Below are 23,974 nucleotides of genomic sequence, written 5' to 3'. Positions count from 1 at the left end.
CCTATATCCATGTGTGAAGCCAATAGCTTTCAGGGGGAAAAACAACTTTCTGCATTGTGCCATGACAGAAATAAATGTTCTCAAAATGCCACCACCTCTAAACATGCACTCACTTAGCTTCCACTGCCAAAGGTTAGCCACTATTTTCACACATGTAAATGCAGAAAATACCCTAGTTATTGTAACAATGGAACTGCCTTTGCATATTTAGCAGCTCCTCAAAAAGCAATAAGCAAATTAACTTGCAGCTAACATTAGTTGCCAATTTAGCACTAACGTTTGACATTCCTAACAAGGAAGAAAGAAAACAACTTAATATTTTATACTGAAGAGTGCCTCAGATTTTAATTAATTTTTAGTCTTTGAACTTTGGAAACAGCTACTTGTAGCAGAGTTTACAAAGGCCATTTAAAATTGTGATGATGATCTAGAAATCAATGCATCTTCACAAAAGGCAACTTGTTAGGAGTAAACATTCCTAAATGCTGTTTTCCACACACAAGATGAAACACCTGGAGGCTACTGAAGTGAACAGTTGGGAATGGGGATGGAGAAAAAGGAAGGAAAGAGGGAGAGGATATTAAAATCATGGCAACATGATCAAAAATAGCTCTACGCTGACATTAAAAAAATAGATGAAGAATCTGAATATAGACATTAAAAAAAAAAACTGATCTGGCTGAGAATAAGTATCAATTCTTAAAAATCAGAGCCTACATTATTTTAAAGCAATTCTTTTGCAATTCAAATATCTGAGGAAGCCCAAGTCTCTGCTGCAAGAGGCACTGTCACTCCACTAAATGCAAGCCACACAGACCATATAGCAGAAATTGGCTGGCAAGTTGCAGACTAATTCTGCGAAGCACTTAACTGCACTTCCTAGGAGATATTACACATCTTCGGTGCCCTTACATTCAACAGAAATGTGAGGCATGAAACATTGTCATGAATGACAATAACAAAATAAAACCTGTGGCTGTGGACAGTTGTGACTACTCGCATTATCCTATTCACAGTAAGATCTTAATAACATGTTATCCATGCCCCAGACCTGGTAGTGTTCAAGGCCAGGTTGGATGGGGTTTGAGCAACCCCATCTACTGGGAGGTGTCCCTGTCTGTAGTAAGGGAGATTGGAACCAGGTGCTTTTCCAATACAGACCATTCTATGATTCTATAGTCCAGCACTTTGAAGTGTTAGAAGGAAGTCTCAGATGAAGTATCTACTTGAGGAGCTGCAGGAAAGGAAAGAAGGTGTCTAAGAGGCTTTCTGAATGGCAGGATTAATGTCAAACTGTTTGAGTGTATTGCTCAATCTGCCAGCCATACTTACCTCTGGTCCCAGTTAGGAAGGAAAAAAATCAGGTTCTCATGCTATCACCAGAATACGCTTGGACAAAAACTAATGCTGAGAGGTACTAGGGTGTGTGATCATTGCTATGGAAAAGCTTCTTCCCAGAACTAAAGAAGCAAAGATACTTTCCATCTAGTCATCTAGCAAACAAACTTTCCATCTAGTCATAATGTTCTTGCTTCCAGCCCACCAAGATCATTTAAAGTCTATGAACCAAGCCACAAAACCAATATTATACTTCAGCAAATCACATAACTTCCAGACAATGAATGTTTTTTTACATAGTCTCTGTATCACAAAACCAACAAAATATGCACCATTGAGTAAGGAACCATTTCAACAATATAAATTCCAAAATGAAGTTAAAACTTTCTCTGGTGCAGGATCCTGCACTACAGCAGGAATGTATTTAATGTATGGTGTTATGGAATAGGAGATATTCTGGCTTTGAGAAGGAACAAGGACTGTGGATGAGAGTTTGGATATGCGTAAGTACAAAGAAGTTGCATGGGAAGGAGCGTGAACTTACACAATACACATTTATCAGCTCTAACAGATTTTCAACTACGACTCTAGCACCAAGAGACATCCATGGATTTTATATGACATATTGTAGTTCTTTGCAATTGATGATTATCGTGTTGATTACATCAATGCACGCATTAAAAACTTTATTCTGAAGAGACAGAATGTGGATAATATTCTTCATTTGAATTTTCTGTGATTACTCACATAAAAATAAAGCATAATTTCACTAACATGGGTATAAAGAAGATTCAGCTAACTGCTACAGAACACTGTGTGAAAGAAAACAACCAAATGGAAAGATTTTACATGACAGGTCTGTGGGGATTAATCCACTACGCGGCACTCTGCAAACCTACCAGTGATAATATCAAGCATGTCACATGTTTCCTAGTTGTAAAATGTTGCCATTGCATTATATGTGATATAGTCTGTCATGTACCATAAAATAGAACAGTCCAATTCTGCTTTCGTAAAGTATAGTTTGGGCCAATTTGCAGACATAAACCTGCACAGAGGTCTTGCCAATCAATCTGTAACCTGGGGGAAATAAATAACAGTATTTCAAGGGTGTAAGGTTAGATGTGGGCTGAATCAGCTCCCTGAGCTGGCTAATCACCTCACTGCAAGAGTGTCATGCCACTGAAAGGTAGAATCTGGGCACATTCTCACCTAAAAGGTTACCCAAAAATATTTATTCTTCTAATCAAAACTGTGCCACTGTATAAAGAAATAAAATCTTGCCACTGACTTCACTGACAGCAAGAACTGTAATTGCCATGAAAATGGGGTTTCTTCCAGGGCTCCTAGAACAAATGAATTTTCATTGAAATGAAAAAAAATTATCCTAGCCTCATTTGGCCCTTTCTGGATTCATGAGTATACAAAGACCCCTCAACAATTCAGACCTCTTTTGGCCTGAATTAGTCCGTAAGATTTTCAGATCTCTCCTGAAATCTTTTCTCAAGACTATTGACAGAAACAAATCAATGAACAAGTGTGGTTGCAGCTCACTGAAAGAAAGAAGTAGTTTGAGTTTAGCTTTGTATTTTACAGTGAGAATATTCTTGCTTTCTCTGCAATTTCTGTGTTGTGCAACTTTGAATTTAGATATTTGAATGTTTTGGAATTCAGACATTTATGTGACCATGGCAAAATTACAGCTGCATCATTTACATGTATATTTATATATGTGTATATACACTACAGATAGGCAGCAATCTTGAAAGTATTTATTTTGAAAGTGCTATAGTGATTATGTGAAAAAGAGTGATTTACTGCTTCCATTTTAGAAACATGAAAGGAAGCCCATGTGCTTTAAGGGACCTACTAAATTACACACAGGAAGAAACCACCACAACTAGAAACTGAACTTACACCTTCAAAGACTCAAGCCAACAAGGCAGCTGCTAAAATCTTATTTCCAATACATGTCAAATCTGGAGCCTATCTTTACATTCTCATTACTCCCTTTCTTTGTCAGCGTCACAATTAAATTAAGCTTTCACCTAGCTACCATGTGGTCAGCTGCTCTGCTGCCCTTATTCAGAATTAGTTTCTAGATAGAGGACTATGATAGCAAACTCTGAAGAACAGCCATTTAGACCTTTATCTCCAGCACATTGCAGCTGTGCCCTAACTTTGGATGGTATATCACTCTACCTGTAAACAGTAACATTAAAACAAAGTCCTATGCTTTCCAAAAGACTTTTTCTTCATTCCTAAGAGTCTTAGAACGGCCTCTAAGAAGCAAAGCACACCTGGATCTCCAAGAAGTAGTAAAAGGTGCTAAGCCAAGCAATGCATAGAGCCCCCTACAGCCTCTTTGCTTCATTTTTAAATTGTACTATTTGTACAAATTCTTATTCAAGGTGCAAAATACAATTTGATTAGCACAGTCTGGAGGTAGCAGCATAGACAGAACAAAAGCCAGTCTCCCACTAAGAGTGAGAAGAAACACATTCTGTAGCAGGTGTCCCGGACAAAGTGATGTCCTACAAGGTTCTCAGCCCTTCCCATGGAGTTTCTAAGCAGGAAAGAACACCATACGGTCTTAATAACTGGACAAATTTCAGCTCAAAAAGTCCACTGCTCCTACTGGATGGCATATGAAAGTCTTATATAACACTGAGAAGAAAATGAAAAAGAAAGAATTTGTATCAAAAATAGTTTAATAAAAAATGCGTCAATGTTAATTTCCTAAGAAAATTATAATTACAAAACTAAAATCACACACACAAAAAAGAAAAGTGAACCTATTTTGTAATTTCAAAAGAAAAAAAGACAGGAGAGTAGAGATCTGGTCGTATAAAGTTACCAGCAAACTTCATGTAAACATGAGACAGTATTTGATATAGCTGAAGGCAAGGCACCACAGGCAGTAGAAAATTCACATTTGAGAGCACCTTTATATGCTCCTGTCACCTTCAAGTCTTGAATTTGAGACTGAACTTCTAAAAGTGCCACGGAATAAAGCAAAGAGAAAAGTGTTTATGCCAACAGAACAACAGATTTAATGGCATAAAAATGTCATAGGACCATTAGGCCTACATAAACACAACTGTATATTCACAGCAAGTTGAGATCCAGACCATTTTGGTAGCTTGATTTAACCAAGCAATGTTTCTGAAGTGTTTTGAAAGTCAACAGTATTACAGAAAGCTTCCTGCAGTGTCTGTTACAGAAGCAAAACAACACCTTTTATAATTTCTTTTCCACACATGCATAACTTGGTTTCAGAAACATCTGTTTGTGGAATGAAATCTGACTCCAGGTTCCCAGATCAGATGAAATTTCCCTTTGCTTTCATTTGGTTTGTAGCACCAGTGCTTCAACCCCTCCTGAATCTTTCTGTGTCACTGTGTAATCTTTGGCTTTAGCACTGAGGTTTTTCTTAAGCTGGTCCCAACCTTTTCAGATGTTTCAGGTGTGAATATAAATGATTTCCCCATTTTAATCTCATGTCACATCCTGCTCTCATAGACAGAAAAACTGATCTGTTGTTTCCTGATAGCATCAAGAACTAGTGTAACTGGTAGAGAAGTAGAACTGAGCCCATGCAGTATGCCAGGAGCCTTTTAACTGACTTTAAAATGGCTTTTGGATCTGGCCCACTTTCTTCTGGTGACTCTAACACTGACTAGATCTGGTGAAGAAAGTAAGTATATTTTAATTAGGGAAAATGTCACTTCTGAACATGTTCCTTGAGCAATTCCTACAAATTTAGCCAAGTTTAATGAGTATCAGTCCTACTATCTATTGTCCCTTTGCAGTCAAAAACCCCAGGGGCCGCTGCACAAGGGTTGATAGGAGCTTCAATGATCAAGGACTCAGGGACAGGGACCAAAAGTGCTGCTGCTGTGATCAGTCCCTCCCGGGACAACCTACACATGGGACTGTAGTTACAAAGAGGTTTCAACAAAAGCTCTTGCTATGGTACTTAGTCTGCTTCAGCTGAAATCAACAGTAAAACTCCTATTGACTTCAGTAAGAGATAGTACAGGCCATTGTTGAGAGCTTTTGAAAATTCGATGCTGCATCATTAAGCTACACAGCAAAAAAAGCAGATTGGTTGGGCAAGCTTTACATACTTCTCAGAGCAGAACTGCACTTTCACCATGAGGAATTCACCAAAAACTATAGTGGAGAGGCAGTGCACCTATGGATATAGAGCTACATTTAAAAGTATAGTCCCTGCACTCCTTCAAAGATTCTGGCAGTGATTCTTTAATGTTGGCTTTATGCACAGTGTTTCCTCCCCACACTGCAGTTAGCATAGTTTCAGTTTGAAAATTACATCCTGTTACATCATCTATAAATTCTTTATACTCAGAAACGTGTCATTCACAAAGTGATTCACACTATACTGCAGAGATATAAAATACTAGAATGATGCAACACAATGTTTACCTCTGGCTGCTGACTAGTCTAATAAAGCCAGGGGGAAAGAAAAAAATAAAACAATATAATAATAATAATTAATAAGCTTGATGCAAAACTTTCTGCAGCTCCTTCTGTCTGCGAAAATACATGGACAGATTTTCTAACCTGCCATCCACCAAGGAGTTTCAGCTTCCTTAACAGATATTCTGAGATCCCAGTTGAGATGAGATTTTCCAAAGAAGTCTGGAGTAAGTATCCAACACTTGAAAGCTATACCTAACAACATAGAGAAATAACTGCCACTTCATGCTTCTACATACATACAGATTCTTCTTAAAATAAACACACTCTTAGCTTTATTGTGAAAGCCTAAACTACACACTTTTGAAACACAGAGTGCTCATGTATCCCACCACCTGTGCTCACTGTCTTATTTTCAGCTGGGACAGAATTGCTTTCTTCAGAGCATCTGTTATGATGCTTTGCTTTTGTTGTAGGAGAAAAACAATGCTGGCAACACACGGATGTTTAGTTACTCCTAGGCAGTGCTGTACAGAGCCAAGGCCATTTGCTGTGAAAGGCCCAAGGAGCTTGGAGGGAACAGAACTAGTACAGCTGACTTAAACTGGCCTTTGGCCAGTCATGTCATATGACATCGTGTGGAAGCAGTTTTGAAGGGGGTGGGGGTGCATCTTGCTCTCTTTCAGTGCTCAGGGGATGAATTGGGCATCAATCTGGGGACAGTGAGCAATTGCTTGTAAGTCGCTTGTTATACACATTTGTACATATTCATAACCTTTTTCTCTATTTTAGTAAATAGTTTTACCTCACCCCCTGAGTTCTACTTTGTTGTTTTTTTTTCAGTTCTCTCCCCCATCTCACTGGCAAGGGGAGAAGTGTTCAAATGACTGTGTGGTGCTCAGCTACTTGCCAGGTGAAACCACAATACTCACACAGAGCCAAGTTCTCCACTGGCATAAATGCACCGATTTCAGAAACTTTTAAATGAATAGAGAATGTGATCCACATCTATACTAATTATTTTTTAAAGAAGAATCAGTGAAACTCTTCATACTTCTGCAGCTCTTTTCACTTTCAGAAGGCTACAGAAATATTAAATAAATAGTCCATGATTTCAGTGAACTGCTACACTGAAATCCCATTGCATTAAACTGGTAAAAACATTTGTAACTAAGTTGCAGCTGTATGAAAGCAAACTCTGTGTCCAGTAAAGTGCAGGCAATACTTTTCTTCCTGTAGCTGATCAAAAGAAAAAATCCCTCTTTCAAACAGGTCCATAGGTATTACTGCGTCCCGGCAGCCTCCCTGTTTAAGTTTTTCAAACACTGAAAAATAAACATTTATATGCTGGTTCAGTTCATTGATGTCAAATTAACAGCGGATTGTCCCTTCACATTACACACAGCTTCTTTCATGCTCTGCTCTTCCTCCCAAGGGAGACAACAAGTACACTTCTGTCTCTGTTTGTAAAAAGCAGATTATTATTTGCATCGGTCAGGCTACAGTGATTCAAAGAGCTCAAGCTCCACCAGTTCTCCTCTCGGATGATAGCTGAATGTCCTGCACAGAAAAGGGCAGCTTGAGATGGCAAAGCTTCAGTTAAAATGCTGGAAAACTCTGCAGAACCTCAAAAAAAAAACCTTATTAAAATACAATTAAAATACATTAGGATTGCTTCTAAAATGAAACCAACACCTGACTTCTATGTGCTGAACCCCACAAGCTAGAAGGCCCTGGTACTGCCTTACTACGTAACAGCATGTTTTTGGGGAACTGAGGGGAGTGGAAGGGAAGTGAGAGAGACCTGTGCCTTACAGGGTTGGCCAATAGATTCCTAAGGAGATACAAAGACTCTTATGCCTAAATTACTGTGATAAGTTGCCATCTCCACCTATTACTACCAATACTCTTTTTGTCAGGCTGACCTTACTGAGTATGTTGCACAACGATTACATCACATTTTCTCTCTTTTCACTTCCCCCTCCCCTTTTCTGTGCCATCCAAACCCAGAAAAGGATAGGATAGGCTGGACTTCACTGCTATCCCTTAGTGGCAGAAAGAAGTATAGATTAAAATACTGCATATTTCTCTATCATAGTGTTTAACACCCTACTCAAGATTATTAATAGTATTTTCACAGGCTCGCTCATTCACTTTCAAGCATACATCTGTACAAACCATGCCATCTTCTGGTGCTTCCTTGCAGCAAAAAAAAAAGAGAAATACCAATGTCAGAACTTACACTGTCTCTCCTATATCTGAATGTACAGAGAGCACTGTGTTTATTCTTCTGTGATTGAGTGCAATGATGCCGTTCAGAAAAATTTTTCAGAACTGTACCAGGTATCAAAATCACAGTGAAAAAAATGAAATGCCAGGAAAGTTTTGACTTACTTTAAGAACACCAAGTCTATTCTACAGACTAAGACAGCAATCTCCATTTTGGAAAAGAAAAACAAACACCTCTGTATTCAGGTTATAATAAAAGACGCTTCTATGAGTAATGCTTTAACGTCCAGAACAGAAAGTAACTGTGGAATCAGTTTCTTAATGTGACAAGAGTACCTGGGCACCAGGAAACTTATGGCAGCTGGAACTGACTCTCCATCTATAGTAAAGAGAGACTGGCGAACATGTTGAGTTACTCTTTTATCCCATAACATTTTCATACTACATTCTGCAGAATTTTTTCCAAACATTACAGCTTACAAACTAGCGGGTATCTGTTATCTCCCCCTGCAGCCAGACAAACCTCCTCAGCACCTTTGCATGTTACAGATTCCCCACAATTTTAAGAGACTGGTTGACTGCTTTGACTTTCTGCTGGACAGTTGCTCCAGAGCCTCCTTTTTCTTGTCATCTCTTTGAGGCTAACGGAAGTCCCAACGTTCTATCATATCTGCAGCATCAGGCCCACTGTACAATATACATCATGCATCTCAAAGAGTTTTGAAGCAGCATTTGTTACACATTGAACAAACATTTGCTATATATCAGTACACTCTCATGCCATAGCATACACAATTATCTATTTAACTGTGAGATGTAGTCATGTGTTCCCATGCAGACTCATTATTGTGGAGGAGGAGTGTCACGACACTGAAAAACACCCTGTCAGGATGAAATCATGACTGCGTATCAAGCAAGAATTGTCTTCCCTATCCTTAAATGTGGTATCTGAGCACATAAAAAAACATGATCAGCTACATTATGGAATCATCTTGGTTTCATTAGGTTGGTGTGAGCCCTAACTCATTCCAGACAGGCCCCAGCTTGGCATGAAGTACCACTGACATTGTGATCCCTTCCCAGGCTTCTTACACAGCTCCTGGCAGCACTGAAGGTCTGCATCAGTAAAGCTTTGGCGGAAAGAATGTTACTGTTTTTTTGAAAGGAAACCTGGATTACTTGCAATCTGCTTCTTTGTTTTATAAAAGCAACTATTATTTAACATTAAAGCAATCAATGCACTAGTGTGCTTTCTTCCACTTATGTTGTTTGCCTACTTTTCTACAGTGAGCAAAATGTGAAAAGGAAGCCAAGCCAAACAAGATTTAACAGTGTTTATGAATCACACACACACATGTATGTATATATATATATATATATATATATACTTTTTTTTTTTTTTTTTTCTGAATTTCATGTACTGAACAAACATTAGGAATCGAGGAAAAAAGGACAACATACCCTACTGAAAAAGTGAATTGATGATATTTTCATCAAGAAATATAAGAAGTTCTAAAGCATCCTCGTAATGTTATATCCAAGCAAGGTAACAAAATTAAAAGGTGCTAACTGACATTAATTGATAGCAGACCACAGTCCAAAATACTAGCTTGCCATAGAGGAAGTGACTTTCACCTTGAGGGAAGGTTTTCCCTGCCAGACTGAGGTGCAGGTCTTATGTCTGAAATAATAATAATAATAATAAAATAAAATCAGTTTTCATTGGAATTTCAGAAGTTGTTAGCTCTAAAATACTCCAGAGCTCAAGAATGTGGGAAAAGATTATAGGAGCTGATTTTTTATTCAGTTTCACTCTAGCATTCAGAATACAGAAGAAAAAGTTGATACACCCATGCCCACAAGGGAGAAAACTGTCTTCCTTCCTCCTCTCCATTCAAGGCCTGTGATATCATTATTGATAAAGACAGAAGGACTGGAGTTGAGTGGTGATGTGCTAAATGTCAGAGGAACCCATTAGCAAGGAATTCGCACAGGGTAAATAAATAATTATCAGTTCCAAATCAAGAACTCACTTATGAAGCAGATCATTCATTTCTCAATGCTTTCTGTACTTTGCTTGTCTTCACAAAATCATCCTGGAGCAGACCAAGTGGATTTCTTTCAGAAAGAAAGAAAAGGGTCATGTTTCCACATAAGGATCTCTCAGAGTGAAAGAGCCAAAGTAATTCAAGAAAGGTACAAAGCCATCTGGGAGACAAAGCAACTTCCAGAGACTAGACAAAATGCAGATTTCACTATGTGATTATTCACACTATTTAGAGTGCATTCTGAATATATGTGGAAGAATCAGATTGCATCAGTCATGCCAAAGGGTAGCACCAGATGAGACAATCTCTCAAGACAATGCTGAAATATTTTCTTGCTTGCCCAATGAAAGCCCAGGATGAATTTTCTGTAGGTTTTCCTATCTAAACGAAAAGAAAGAGGGGTCTCATGCATTTTGCTAGATCAGCTTTTTTATTATCTCTTGATACACCGGTAGGGAAAGAAAATCAACTCATCCCATCTGGGAATTAAGAGCAAGTATAAATGAATTGACTTAGCTTTAAATCACCACAATGAGCAGACACATCATAACTCTAACTGGAATGTTACTCAAACATTTTAACATGTGCATCTGAATATGGAATGGCTAGTAATGACACTCCAGTAAAAAAAAATCAATTGCACCTCCAGTTATAGCTGGTAACTGAGAAAGATAATCATCTGCTCGAACTTCTACCTTTCCCTCCCAATTCCCTGTCGCAATAGCGGAGCCTTTCTGTTTTGTTCACAAGGAACCTACGAGTTTGAACTTCATTATCTTCACTCTGACATCATTTCAAACCCTTGTTTATCAAGCTCACTGGGCATTTTAATGCCTCTGTAATGTGCAGAAAACCATTCTGCCAGGAGGAGAGGACTTTTTCTCCTTAAAAAATAAAGAGGATGCTTATGCCAAAGCCCTTGAGTTTGACAGAAGCTGGCCCTTGAAACATAAATGTGTTTTTACTTCTTCTAAGCCATTTTCACTAAAAGCAAACCAATACAACAGTAACCAAAAATGTGTATATATTTGGCTGTCTAAACAAGTGCTATTACTTCAGAATAAGGTTGCAAGTTTGGATAGGCTTGTAAAGCAACCAAATAATTTTTGTTTACGACTGATTCATTGCACATTCAGTATATCAAACTAAATTCTCATAGAATTCCACTACTTCATTAATGCTAATTTCAAGCCTTTCCAAGCTGCTAATAGCATAATGATTTTGGAGCAATTGTTTCTACCTAATAGCTCCTTGACCCTGGAAGGTAAAATTTCTTCAGTGGTTCATAACCCAACAGACTGTAAGAGCTCTGTCATGTCAAGAATCTGCATCTTAATAAACCTCAGGTCATGTATTTGACCAATCTGGTGAGCAATATGCATTTCTAAAACTCTATAATTATGTATTTACATGATAGTTTGTAAAAGCCCAAAAGCTAGATGATCGAAAGATCTTTTTTAAGTAACAGTGTAATTAGTTAGTAATTAGTGTAATGTAGTTACATAAATATGTAGTAATATTTAGTTAGCTATTATTTGAACTTCCTTCTCAAAGAACAACATTTTTGAAGTTATTTTGAAAAGAAACAATCAGAGTGACACCAAAATCTGAAAGTTTAGACTTAGTCTTTACAGACTTTAGAGAACTGAAAACTAGTAAACAGTGGCTTCACTTGAAATTAGAGTAAATTAAAAGGTAAGAACTTAAGGAACAAGTCATATGTTGTATATTTGGTTGGTCTATCTAGACCTCATTTTTTTTTTTTTTTTTTTGTGAAGAGTTGCTTGGGTATTGGGGGAGTCACAATTAAACTGAGCCAAACAGAATAAAACTATATCTTAATCCAGCCAATCAAACAGTGATATCTTCTCTTTCTCGTTCTCCAAAAACAAACACACAAACAAACAACGAAAGCTCAGCTAACACTAGTAAAACTAAAAAATGTCACACAGTAGAAAGTTCCTTAAGAAATACTTCAGTGGATTTCAGGATATTGGAACATATTACAAAGTCCATCATTATCATTTGGCAACACTCACATTAATAGGTAGCAGTTAAAAACACTACAAGGCACTGAAGTGCAAAGAAAACCACCCTTCAACATTAAAAATATAACAGTACATGTATCGTCTTCTGTGAAACTATGAACTTCTTTATAAGATAACAAACCCGTAGCTATAGATTCAGTGAACTATCTCAGTGAACCTATGCCAGAAAAATTCAGACTTGCTTACTCTATATTTGTAACAACCTTGACAAAGACACTCAAAGATGAGTTTGAGGGAACGTTTATTCTGTCACTCTGTATGGGTAAACTATAGCCACTTTTGCCTTCAATTTACTACTCACTTTTAGCATTGCCTTATTGTCTGGGACTCTTGAAAAAGAATCTCATTAAGCCAAACACTGAATATACACAGGACAAAGACAGAATCAGATCCAAAGAACTTACAATTCAGCACATTTAGAAGAAAGACTTACATTAAATAAATGCAATAAGAAGTACAGAGAAAATAACCAACTACAGGTCTTTTTTTCTCTCTCTCTTTTTTTTTTTCTTTTTTCACCAGAGAGTCCTGAAATCCTGAGCTTAAATCCTGATTTAGTCTCATAAAGAAAAGCATATTTACAAGTAACAGAAACGTGAGTTCACATTGAAGGCCTCATAAGCACTCTGAATTAAAACTCTTGAATGCAAAGGAAATCAGACTCAAGGCTAAGAACACAGACTGACACTCAAACTCTATTCTTAAATCAGGTCTTTGGCCTTTCCTGCACCTACCTAAGGCAAACATTAAAGCTAAATGTTGTCCTAGATTTCAACCTGAGTTTTATCAGTTTTATGAATTTACTTTTGTCTTTAATAATCACTGTTAGTCCTCTGTCTGTGTATGTTGGCACAAACAAGTAGGGGAGAGAAGGGATGAATCTCCAGTGTCGAAAAAATCAGCTGAATGCTGCACTCCCACACTGAGTTTGGCATACTAAAATCATAGGCTTTTCACAACCCTCAGTTATATTATTCATGCAGAATGCACTCAGCTTTCTATTGTTCCTGCTCTCATTGTTTATAAATGAGTCGTTGCTACATCTGGGGATGGAAGTTCTTTTAAGTTTCTCTTAGTAAAATTACTTCTGTAACAAGGTGCAGTACTATCACTCAGAGGTTAAAGAAGTTTCCGGAAATGTCTGTGTTTCTGGAAAGCAATATTTCCTTGCTTTATTGAAACAAAAATGAACAGCGCAACTGATCGTTTTGTTTTGGCCAACGGAGACACAGGTTCTTAATTGTTTCCTAAATGTTTCAGAAAGTAATTAAATGCTTCATTTTGTTCCTCGTTACTGCAGTGTTTGCAGAAGAAATTTCTAAGTATGTAAAGAATCTTGTTTTTACATCTCACTTAAATGTTCCCAGTACTGACACATTAAAAAAAAAAAAAAAAGGCCCTGAGATGTGTTTGAAATGTTGTGCATGGTGTAAGTACTATTTCTCATTATAGGACATGAAACGTGCCAGAAATTGCTGCTCCCTTCTGTTGCGGCCAATACAGCTGCAGAAAACCATGTAACACCTTTGTCTAGCAATACTGTGAATTTCATGATTTAGCTTGTTCAACAGTTCAGGCTGTCATCATTAATCCTGGTGACTGCACAAGATTCTGATGCATTCGCCAGCTCAGAGTTTTTTTCAATCCAATTTAACTTAATAAACAGCATTGCAATTGCAAAAGAAAAAAAAAATAAGTCAGTCACATGGCAACTTAAATACTTTTGGCTTCAGAGGACATCCTACAGTTGAGGTTTATCTTTTTTAAAGATAGCTGCAATGCTCTTTTACTCCTCACAACTCTTTGTTTTTAAGCGTAGAGGACTTCTTTTATGCATTCTGATAAGGCTGATTGCAAATCCAAAGGTGTCAACTGACAGACTAGCACCTAATATAGTAGGAACAGAAAATTGGAGTCAGATCCATCTATTCATAGTCTGGAATGAAGAGGAACCTGTGTTTGGTACTACAGACTGAAGGAATGTATCAGTTTGCCCAGAAAATGCACATATAATTGTTTAACTAACGTTAACCAAAGTAACAACTCCATCTTTTTCAAAAAACAACTCCTGTCCACTGGCAAATACCCCTTGACTTCAAGAAATTGATGTTTTTAACTTTTAAATATCAACCCCTAACATACTAGCTGCTAAAAGAAGTTTAAGGGAACCTTCCCAAAGAGCAGTGTCATTATACCAACAAGCTTTCCCTTCTTCTCTGGATTCCTCTAACACTCTGTACTGTCTTCCTCCTCCCTCACCTCTTCTTGGCTGTTTTTTTTTTCCTCCCCTGGCCTGATTCTGATTTTCATTACATCAATGCAAACTCTGGGTAACTCCAGTGATCTCCAGAGAAATCTGTGTCTCAATTTACAACTGCCTAGCCAGCAGAAAATGTAAATTGACCTGAATGGTATTTAGTTTGCTCATTCGTCCCTTTTATTTATAAGGAAAAAAAAAGTCTAAATTCCAATGCTCACACATACCTTCAGTAGTACCTCATTCCTTTACAGCGTATATTGATAAGATTGTTTTTCACTCAAAACATACAAGTAAAACTTGGTCTGCAATTAGTAACAGAAAAGCACAAAAAGTATTCATTTCAACAATGAAACTTTCAACTCTTTCAGGTCATCTGAAAGAGTGACAAGAGTGCACTGTTTTAATTGGTTTTAAAACAGCCGTTATTTCTTGATATATTTGCATTTTAAGTGCCAAGTTTTGTCTAAGAAGAAAGAAAATGCTTGCAAATGTTCCTGTCACTGCCATATTCCAATTAGTTTCAGAGGAGCAAAAGGTGACAGATTAAAACAACTCCATGTAACAGTGGAGAGTAAATAGCCTACAAATCTGGAAACTATCGTGTGTGTGCACGATGAGGACTAGCACCACACAGAACACATACAAGCAAAAAAAAAAGAAAAAAAAAGGAGTACATTGAAAGGAGACTGGGTTGTTTTTAATCAAATCCATGTCTATTCAAAACAGTCATATCTGAATTTCTAAGAGCAAGCAAAAATCACTGCGCATTTACCATACTAAATGCCTTTTTCATGAACTAACAAAACAGAAAAGATACAAATGAACCAATCAGGGATTTCGAGTGAGCTATCAGTGTTAGAAAAGCTAGTTTGCACATTCCAGTTGAGTCACCACAGAGAAGCAGGGGAAAAAAAAGAAAAAGAAAAAAAAAAGGAAAAAAAGGGGGGAAATAAATTACTGTGTGCAACTCCATCTGCAAACTGCTTCTCCCGCACTGGTATGTAATAAAATGTGTTGCTAAGATACAAGCTGCTAAAGAAGTTCATTAAAGGACACTTTAAACAAAGCTGCCAGACTCTTTTCCCTTTAAAGATTGCTTATTTGGTTCTGTCCCTTGTGTTTATAATTAGATCCTCTATACGAGAGATTGTGCTCCATTCAAGCCCACTCAGCAAAGAATGTTAATAAAATAACGTACATAAGACACTGGCTTAGGTGGTATATATTTATGGGCTACAGAGCTGCTGATAGAAATACATCTGGATTCCACTTGTATTTTTAAACAAGAAATAAAGCTTTTCAAAGTAGCTTCTCTCTAGTCTGGAGAGCAGAAATGTCAGTTTCTGTATCCAGCACTCTAACCTAACTTTTAGAACAGACAGCAAAGAGAACTGGCTTCTTGCCTAAAGTTTGGACGTTCTGAGATGTCTCTTGTGTAAGCTTTTATGTACAAGCTTTCGTTACCTAAGCTGAAATAAAGGCCAAGATTGTTTATGTCTTTCTCTTGGCAATCTTTATCCTTTTCCACCTGTATCTGAGCTCCTAGATGTGTGTTAATGATGGCAGAATTTCCTTGACCTTAACATAATAATGACAAAGGAGGTCTGTTTTGTCACGGTTTATATCCAGGAAAGTTATTTTTCTTAAAGAGGTCTTTATTTGACCTTGAATAAGATTTTAGTTTCCCTAGAAACATTTTTATGGTAGGTGTATTTTGGCTTTTGTTTTGGCTGAGGGGAGAAGAATAGGCAAGGCGTACTTTGCATTCACTCACTGTGGTGAAATTATATCTTAAGAAATAATTCCAGCATTTATCTGTTCAGCACTTAATAACATGAGACATATAAATCACAGATGAGAGTTAGTATCAGTGATTATATACGAAATGTTACTTGTCACTTTGTAACCTGCATCTCATATAAAATTCTATATCACAGTCCCCAGTATGTATATATTTTTAATTATATTTTCAGGCTCATTTACATGCGCATATTGGCTTTCTGCCTGAATGATATCAAAGAGAAAGACCTTATGCTCACACTCAACCAACACACACACACACAAGCACATTTATACACAGAGATGCTCAAGTCTGTACATTTCTGAGAATGGAATCTTCTCTCATCTTTTTCATTCTTAGAAAAGCTTCAGTTCGCCAATAAATCTTTAGGCAATCTGAGCCGATTCAAAGCGCTTTAGAAAAATGTAGAATCACAGAAGATGCAGGTTAATCTCTGCTGCATGTCAAAAGTATCAATGATTATCACTTGGCTCATGTTAATCAAAATGTAAAGTACATTTTTACTTTCTGTAATGGTGTAAGATTTGTCAACAATACCTGAGTTTGCTCAGAAAGGTTATTCCATTCCTTCTCACTGGCTAAGAAGTAAGCTACATCATAAAGTGCCTTCAAGACCAAGTTAAATCAATGTGAAAGGCAGACAACTTAAATACTGTATAGATTTAATTTATGTTTCAAGACCAATTATATCCTCCTCTTGATGACATGTAAGCAATCAGACAAATTTTTAGATGAATGCACTGTTCTTACCACAGCCTCACTGATCAAGCTCTTAGGGCTAAAATCCAACTCTGAAAATAAGACTGCCTCACCAAAACTCAAATTAATACCACACATTGTATCTACAAAGTTCCAAATACTTATTGTTCTGATTTTACTGCACTCACATTTAGGGCAAGTTCTCTGGTTCGCTTCCATTCAGTCAAATGAGTTACTTTGCACTTCAAACTCAGGCATATACTTAACCCCTCCACAGGTTAAAAAAAACAAACAAACAAACAAAAAAAAAACCACATACATTTTCCTATTTTTTCCACTGTTTCTGTATATTAGCCAGAAGGGTCTACCTGTACATGTGCAAAAGAACCCTGCAGTACGTATTAGATTTCAATAGATGCTTACTATTGGCAGTCGCAGGTTGTAGCTAGAACTAAGCCACATCAGCAATTTCACATGACACTTGGAAATTGCTACTACATAACAATAAGTAGCTGATTCAAAAAGAGAGAGAGGTAGAAAGCATGCCAAAGGAGGTACATTTTGGCTCAAGAAAACCATTTCCAAAAAGCAAAGTAATACCACCCTAAGTGAATAATAATAATAATTAATATATACATACATTTATATATATGCATATCAGAGGAGTGTGTTTAAGTTAAGGAGTGGATAGACCAAATATATTTCTGTTAGGCTGAAATAACTGTCTAATTTAATGGCAGAAGGACAAATTTGCATTTCAATTAGTTCGATTCTTTTTTTGTTCTTCTATGTTCTTATCTTAAACTTGCAGTCCATTTTTGTACTTCTCTCCAACTACCGTGCATGTACAAATTGCCCTCTTTGACATCATGGTCACACATACACCACTTACCACGGCCTTGTCTTATTGATTTGCAAACTTCTATCTTTAAACTATATTGATTAGAAATAGTGTTGATACTTCATGTTTTGTTTGAGGGGTGGAGGGGAAAGTGAGGTATCGTTTTATAATCAAGTAAAAAAATACTGCATATTTTTATCTTTGATCACAGAGAGAAAGGATTAGAAGAAAAAGTTAAAAGTAACTCTGTATTAACATGCTTTTATATGCCTTCATGCTTTCAACTTGAAAATCAAATCTGGAATGAGATGAAAAGAGATTTTCTCTACTTGAACATACCAGAAGTGTTTAAACCGATGCAGTATCCTACCGGAAATGTGATTTTAATTCAGCATTCAAAAAACCTTCTCTAGCATCATGATAAAGAGAAGAGACATTTAGAGCTATATTATGCTTCTGTTCCACAAGCAAAAGGAGCCAGTGGGCTAGGTACTGAAACAAAGTGAACTGACACAAGTATCTGACATGATAACACCATTCTGGATCAGCCATACACAAGGCATGAATAAGTTGAGAATTTTTCCCATTGAACCAGAGCTCTAGACAAAGACTCCCTTGGAAGTATAGCTTTTAGCTTTCCAAGTGTCTACTAGAAAATTAAAACAAATTCTAACTCCAATACAGAATTCCTACATAAAACTAAAGTTTCTTCGAAAAGGTCTGTCTATCAAAGTATCTTGTACATTTGAACCTGTTTACTATAACTATATAAAAGATATTTTACACTGTGTAACAGGTAGCAAATACTGCTAGTATAAAACCAGAAGTGAAATAAGAAGGTATTGTTGCCGTAATTCCTTTTTCTGAATAGACAAAGGCATTGTAAGGAAAAAAATTGCTAAATCACAGGGATAATCATCATAGCCAGCTCCTCTAATGAGGCATCATGGGATTACTGGAGTTATTATAAGAGTCATCTTATTGAAGAAATTCAAAGTTCATTGAAATCAATTGTACTGTTCTGACAGCAGGTGTTTTAAGTGGCTAAAATATCAAAGTGAACTCTTTAAAATGGTTAGAATGAATGTAACGTTCACTTTTCAACTCTTAGCCATGCCAATTGATACACTGTTCAGCTACAGAAAAGTGTACAGTCAAAGAAAAATGCTAGAATAAAATAGCATTTCACATGCTTGTCAAGCAGCTACCAAACAAAAGGTGATTCTAACTCCCTCCAGTACACATTTTCATTACAGATGTGCAATTTCCACGAACTTTAGAAGGGAAACCTAATGGAAGGCAGAAAGCCACGAGTATACATACTTCCACTGTGCTTTACTTCCAAGAAAATGTTCTTTATTATTCTTTTACCCAGTGTGAACATGGAATGTCAACATAGTATTAATGAAAGCAAAAACAGACTACTAAGTTTGCCATTATACTAACTGTATTCCCACATTTATCCTCCAAGGAGCTGAAAGTGAATTCTTTCCTAGTTTCATGCCTTCTTCAACAGATGGTGAAGCAATCAGTAGATTACTGGGTGGTTCAAGAAAAAAAGAAAGAGAAGAAAAAAAGAAGGAGAGGAGAAGGAAAAAGGAAAAGGAAGAGGAAGAGGAAGAGGAAGAGGAAAAGGAAAAGGAAAAGGAAAAGGAAAAGGAAAAGGAAAAGGAAAAGGAAAAGGAAAAGGAAAAGGAAAAGGAAAAGGAAAAGGAAAAGGAAAAGGAAAAGGAAAAGGAAAAGGAACTGAGGTTTTCTGAATGAAAATCCAGAGTTAACTTTTACTTTGATATAGTAAGTTTGTTTGATTCTGAAATTGTATGGGTTTCCTTACAAAGTTAGAAGGACCTCAATGTGCAGAAGAACTGCCTATGTCTAATACTTGTGATTGAAAAATGTAATATTTCACCTGGGGGCTCCTCACACTGTCTCTCTTAGCTTCAGCAGGTGGTCAGTAAGGTCCTTCAAACTAAATTCTGTTAGGATTAACGTTGATAGATAGAATTCAAGGCAGAATGAATAGGAGTGTTTTGGGACAGTTTTATACTAGGTACAACTTGATTTGGAAATGTCTTTAAGGTTTCATCTCACTTTTCACTGATGCTTATAACCCCTATTTTATTTCAACAATTTTGTAGGTACCAACCATGAAATACTGAGCTTTGGCAAATGTCAATAATTTCCCCTCTAACACATGTAAACAATGCTGCCATTTCCACATGCAGCACAGCATGTGTTTAAAAACAAACAAACAAACAAACCACAAGAAAAAACCCTACTTCCTCAGTTTCCCCAAAATAGAGATACTACACCAGTAAAATCAGACATCTTGAGCTAAATCCTTTCCAACAATTCGTGTAAGAAGTGTATTTTAATTTTAAGTATAACACTTTCTACAAACAGGCTTTGTGGTGATCACCACAGGCAAAATACAGTCAGTGATTTAATTTCAGATATACTACCCAAAAATACGGTCCAGCAATAGCACAGGCTGGGATAGCCTGCCTGAAACTAATGTTGATTTTCTGCATAGATAGTAAATTATCGTAAAGAAATGAGCCAGTGCACAAGTGAATGGCACATACATAATGTCTTTCAGGAAGACATATTTTTATTACTGTGCTCCAGGATAGGCTGACTGAATTCAGAGTTCATCATAGTTGAAAACACAGTAGCCCACCTGCTCTCATTGTTAATTTTTAAGACCTTGCTTACTACCTAGTACTTATGTCAGTAACAATTAACTTTCGACTGGACGTTAAAGGTATATTTATTTGTTTATCTTGACCTATTAATTAGTAAGAGACAACTTTCAAAAATTAAAGAACACTTAATGACTCTGTAAGGACGTAAAGAAAGCAAGATACACATGCCACAGAGCACCTCTTGTGTGATTTTAAGACCAGTGCTGGCTCTTATGATAGCCCTTTTATTTACACATAAATGCTTGTTGCTTGACAATTTAGATAAAAATGTTACTGCTGCTCTGCATGTGCTGTAGATTGAAGGTGTAAAACCACTGGACCAACTAATGGAGTCTTCACACATCATATCTTGCTCAAGAAAAGGTAACCCACTTTCAAATGCTATTACAATTCATCAAAACTATGGCATATTAAGAATGGACTTTGAACAAAAATCTAACTTCTGTCTTTCTGAGTAAGATGCCAAGTTACACACTGATTTAGGCCATGCCTTTTCAATAATAAAAATAATGGTTCCAAAATACTTTGAAAATATGAAAACACATTTTTAATTCCATACTTCTCCAAACAGTCACAATAATACACACACACACATGCACACATATATCAGTGATGTATCAGGAATCTTGAACTAGGCTGCAACTTAAAAACCAATTGTGCACATAAGTTTACTTCATACATTTACCTAAGGTACCAAAATTTGAGTTTCTCATTCAACTCTTTCAGGCTTTAATTTAAGTTCTAAGAAGAGGTAATACTGCCACAAATGCTAACATCTACAATGAAAATTTGATAAGTAGAGGTACTGAAAGGTAACACTCAGCCTTGCTGTGTTTCTAACAGATGTGAATGATGTGATCATCCATTCATTTTACTATCTGTTTCACCATCCACACATGCATTTTAATTGAAACGTAATTTGAGAATCTTTTGTATTCAGCACATGCACGATCAAAGGTATACAATATTGAGTTATGAATTAGTTGTGCCAAAACAAACTGGGAGGAAGGAAGAAGAGGGTGGGGGTAAGAAGGGAAGGAATGTAAACACATATGGAAAAACAGCCTTCCTGCTTTCACAGCCCTCTTCAAGTTACCTTAGTGTTTTGATACCCACAAATCCGTGAGCCTGAAACTGCTAAACATCTCCAATACTAGACAGTTTGTTGTCTCAGTCCTTAAGACTCTCAAGGACTGACAGTTCATTTGTAAGCCAGTATCCAAAAAGAAACTATTAATAATACAAAATCTGCAAATTTGCTTGATGGTTTAGAGATTTGGTCGCAAGCTAAGACCTCCAAACTCATTTCACTTGTGAGTCAAGAAAGATTCCATTTTAGACCTCCAGAGGTGGCAGTCTGGAGCAAGAGAACATCACGTCACCAGCTAGGCTCTATTTATAAGCTCTTATTGCACAAGATACTGAAATTGGTCAAAGAAATCTAAAACTAGGGTTTTGCTTAAACATAGCCTGTTTCCTGCTAGGTCAAATCTGCTGTTCATAGAATTTCAGTATTTTATGTTTAATTACAACATACTTTATTGATTTATTTATAAGACCATGAGAAAGTCAAGTCATAAATATACAGCAATTGTTTACTAGTTAGTTTGGATTAAGCATAAATAGATTGTGCAAGCTTAGCAAAAACCTTTCGCCAAGCTGAATCAGAACATTCAAACTGTATTTTCAAATGTGTCTCTCTGCCTTATCTAAATTCCAACATGACACATAATAAATAGCTTCTCATTTACTATCATCATAAAAATTTAAACAGCCTTGAAACAGTTGCTACAATACAGGGGAAAATGATCAAATGTATGTTCTAAATACCCACTTAGAACAGTAAAACTATTTCCATATTGAAGAAAGAACACATAAAGATGCATTGTTGCAGTAAAGACTGCTACCTTGTTTAGAAGAAATCTTCTACTCAGTATAGTAGTATTAGAGTCAACAACTTGCTGTTTTACACTGCCAGAAAAAAAAAAAAAGAAAAAAAGAAAAGAAAAGAAAAAAGAAAAAAAAAAAAAAAGAGGACTAACAGCCCTTAGCTATCACGTAGTGTCAGATTTGCTTTAAAAAAGAAAGTATCTGATTTGATTCTATACAGTGATTAAACATCTTTGTGCTCTGCTGAGTAGGGTATTCTATCCCCTCCCCCCTCCAAAAATGGCATCAAAGCAATCAAAATGGTAATGTTCAGCATGAATGGGGCCCCATCCCCCACCTTCAAACTCTGCAGACTTTTCTCCATGTTAGAAGAAACCAACACCCCTTCCTCACAAAATGGAAGCTTCCACTACCAAATTGAGAGTGCTGACAAATTCTGATTACAATAAACTGGGAGGAAAAGGGTGACATATAATCACCATCACCTATGGGCATGGATTAGATACCCGTGGATCACTTTGCAACTTTAAGAACAACTCCAGGAAAAAAAAAAAAAAAAAAAAAAAAAAAAGTGGGGGGAAGGGGGAGGGAGGGGGGGCGGGGAAGACAAAAAGAAAGAGAGAGAGAGAGAGAAAGAGAGAGAAAAGAAAGAAAGAAAGAAAAAAAGAAAGAGAGAGAGAGATAGAGAGACAGAAAGAGAGTGAAAGAGAGATAAACAAGGAAAGAAAGATAAGAAAAAGCCCGTGAGGTCGCACACGTGCCCCCTGCCTCAGCCCCCTGCCGGGAAGGCGGCCGCCCCTGGGCTCCCCCCTCGGGCGCTGTCCGCAGCCGTGGTGCTGAAAGAGCTGCTGCATTCCGGAGGAACAGCGTTCTCTCCCTCCCGCCACCGGGAGAAGAGGGATGGGAAAGGAAGCTGGTCCTGTGCTGCCCGAGCTCAGCACAGCCTCACCGAGCCAGGGGAGTCGGGAGGAGAGCCAGGAGAGCCGAGGGGGGGGGGGGGGCGGGTGTGTGGAGGAGGAAAGTTCACCCCTTGGGGGAGTAGGGGGGTTAAGCCAGCAGATCTAGCCTGCAGATCTCATACTGCCTTTGTCAAGTGCCCTTTCAAGCACTGGAAGTGCTGAAAGTGGGAAAGGGCTTGGGGGGCGGGGGGGGAAGGGAAGACGAGGGGGGAGGTTGAACAGGCGAGTTATGTGAGTATGAGTGTGAGAGCGTGAGCGCGCTCCCGGCGGCGGGGCCGCTGTCCGCGGTGCTGAAAGCCCGCCGCCCCCAGCAAGTTCCCTGGCGGGGTGGGAACCCGCGGCGACAGGGGTCACTCGGCACAACCAGGGGCAGGAAAGTTTGGGGAGGGCAGGGGGGAGTGGTGGTGGGAGGCAGGAAGACAGGTTGCCGGTTTATTTTGTTCTTCTCCTCCGGTTTTTTCTTCCCCCAGTAGCTGAAACAGGTTAATCTGTTTTTATTCCTATTTTTGAAAAGGGGGGGAGGGGGGGGGGAAGGGGGGGGGAGTGAAAGTGCCTAAGTGAACTCGAATCAAAAGCTAACACGTCAGATCAGACCAAGGAAAGAGAAAGGCAAGTGGGGAGGAAAAAAAAAATAAAGAAGAAAAGAAATAAAATAAAGTGATCAATAACAATCAGTTTTGTAATCAAACCCAGAAATGGCTCCAAACCGGGCT

General features: G+C 37.6%; 1 protein-coding gene across 4 annotated transcripts in view; it reads right to left on the bottom strand.

The window, feature by feature from the left end:
• The window catches only part of PHF21B (PHD finger protein 21B), a 155,890-nt gene that overhangs the window by 130,083 nt on the left and 1,833 nt on the right, over window positions 1-23,974 (bottom strand). The gene's annotated exons all lie outside the window — the stretch shown is intronic.

This window comes from Coturnix japonica, chromosome 1 (assembly GCF_054131305.1).
Source record: "Coturnix japonica strain WE chromosome 1, WE-NBRP24, whole genome shotgun sequence".
Lineage (NCBI taxonomy): Eukaryota > Metazoa > Chordata > Aves > Galliformes > Phasianidae > Coturnix > Coturnix japonica.
The sequence above is the reverse complement of the archived record's forward strand: the minus strand, read 5'-3'. Positions and strand labels throughout refer to the sequence as shown.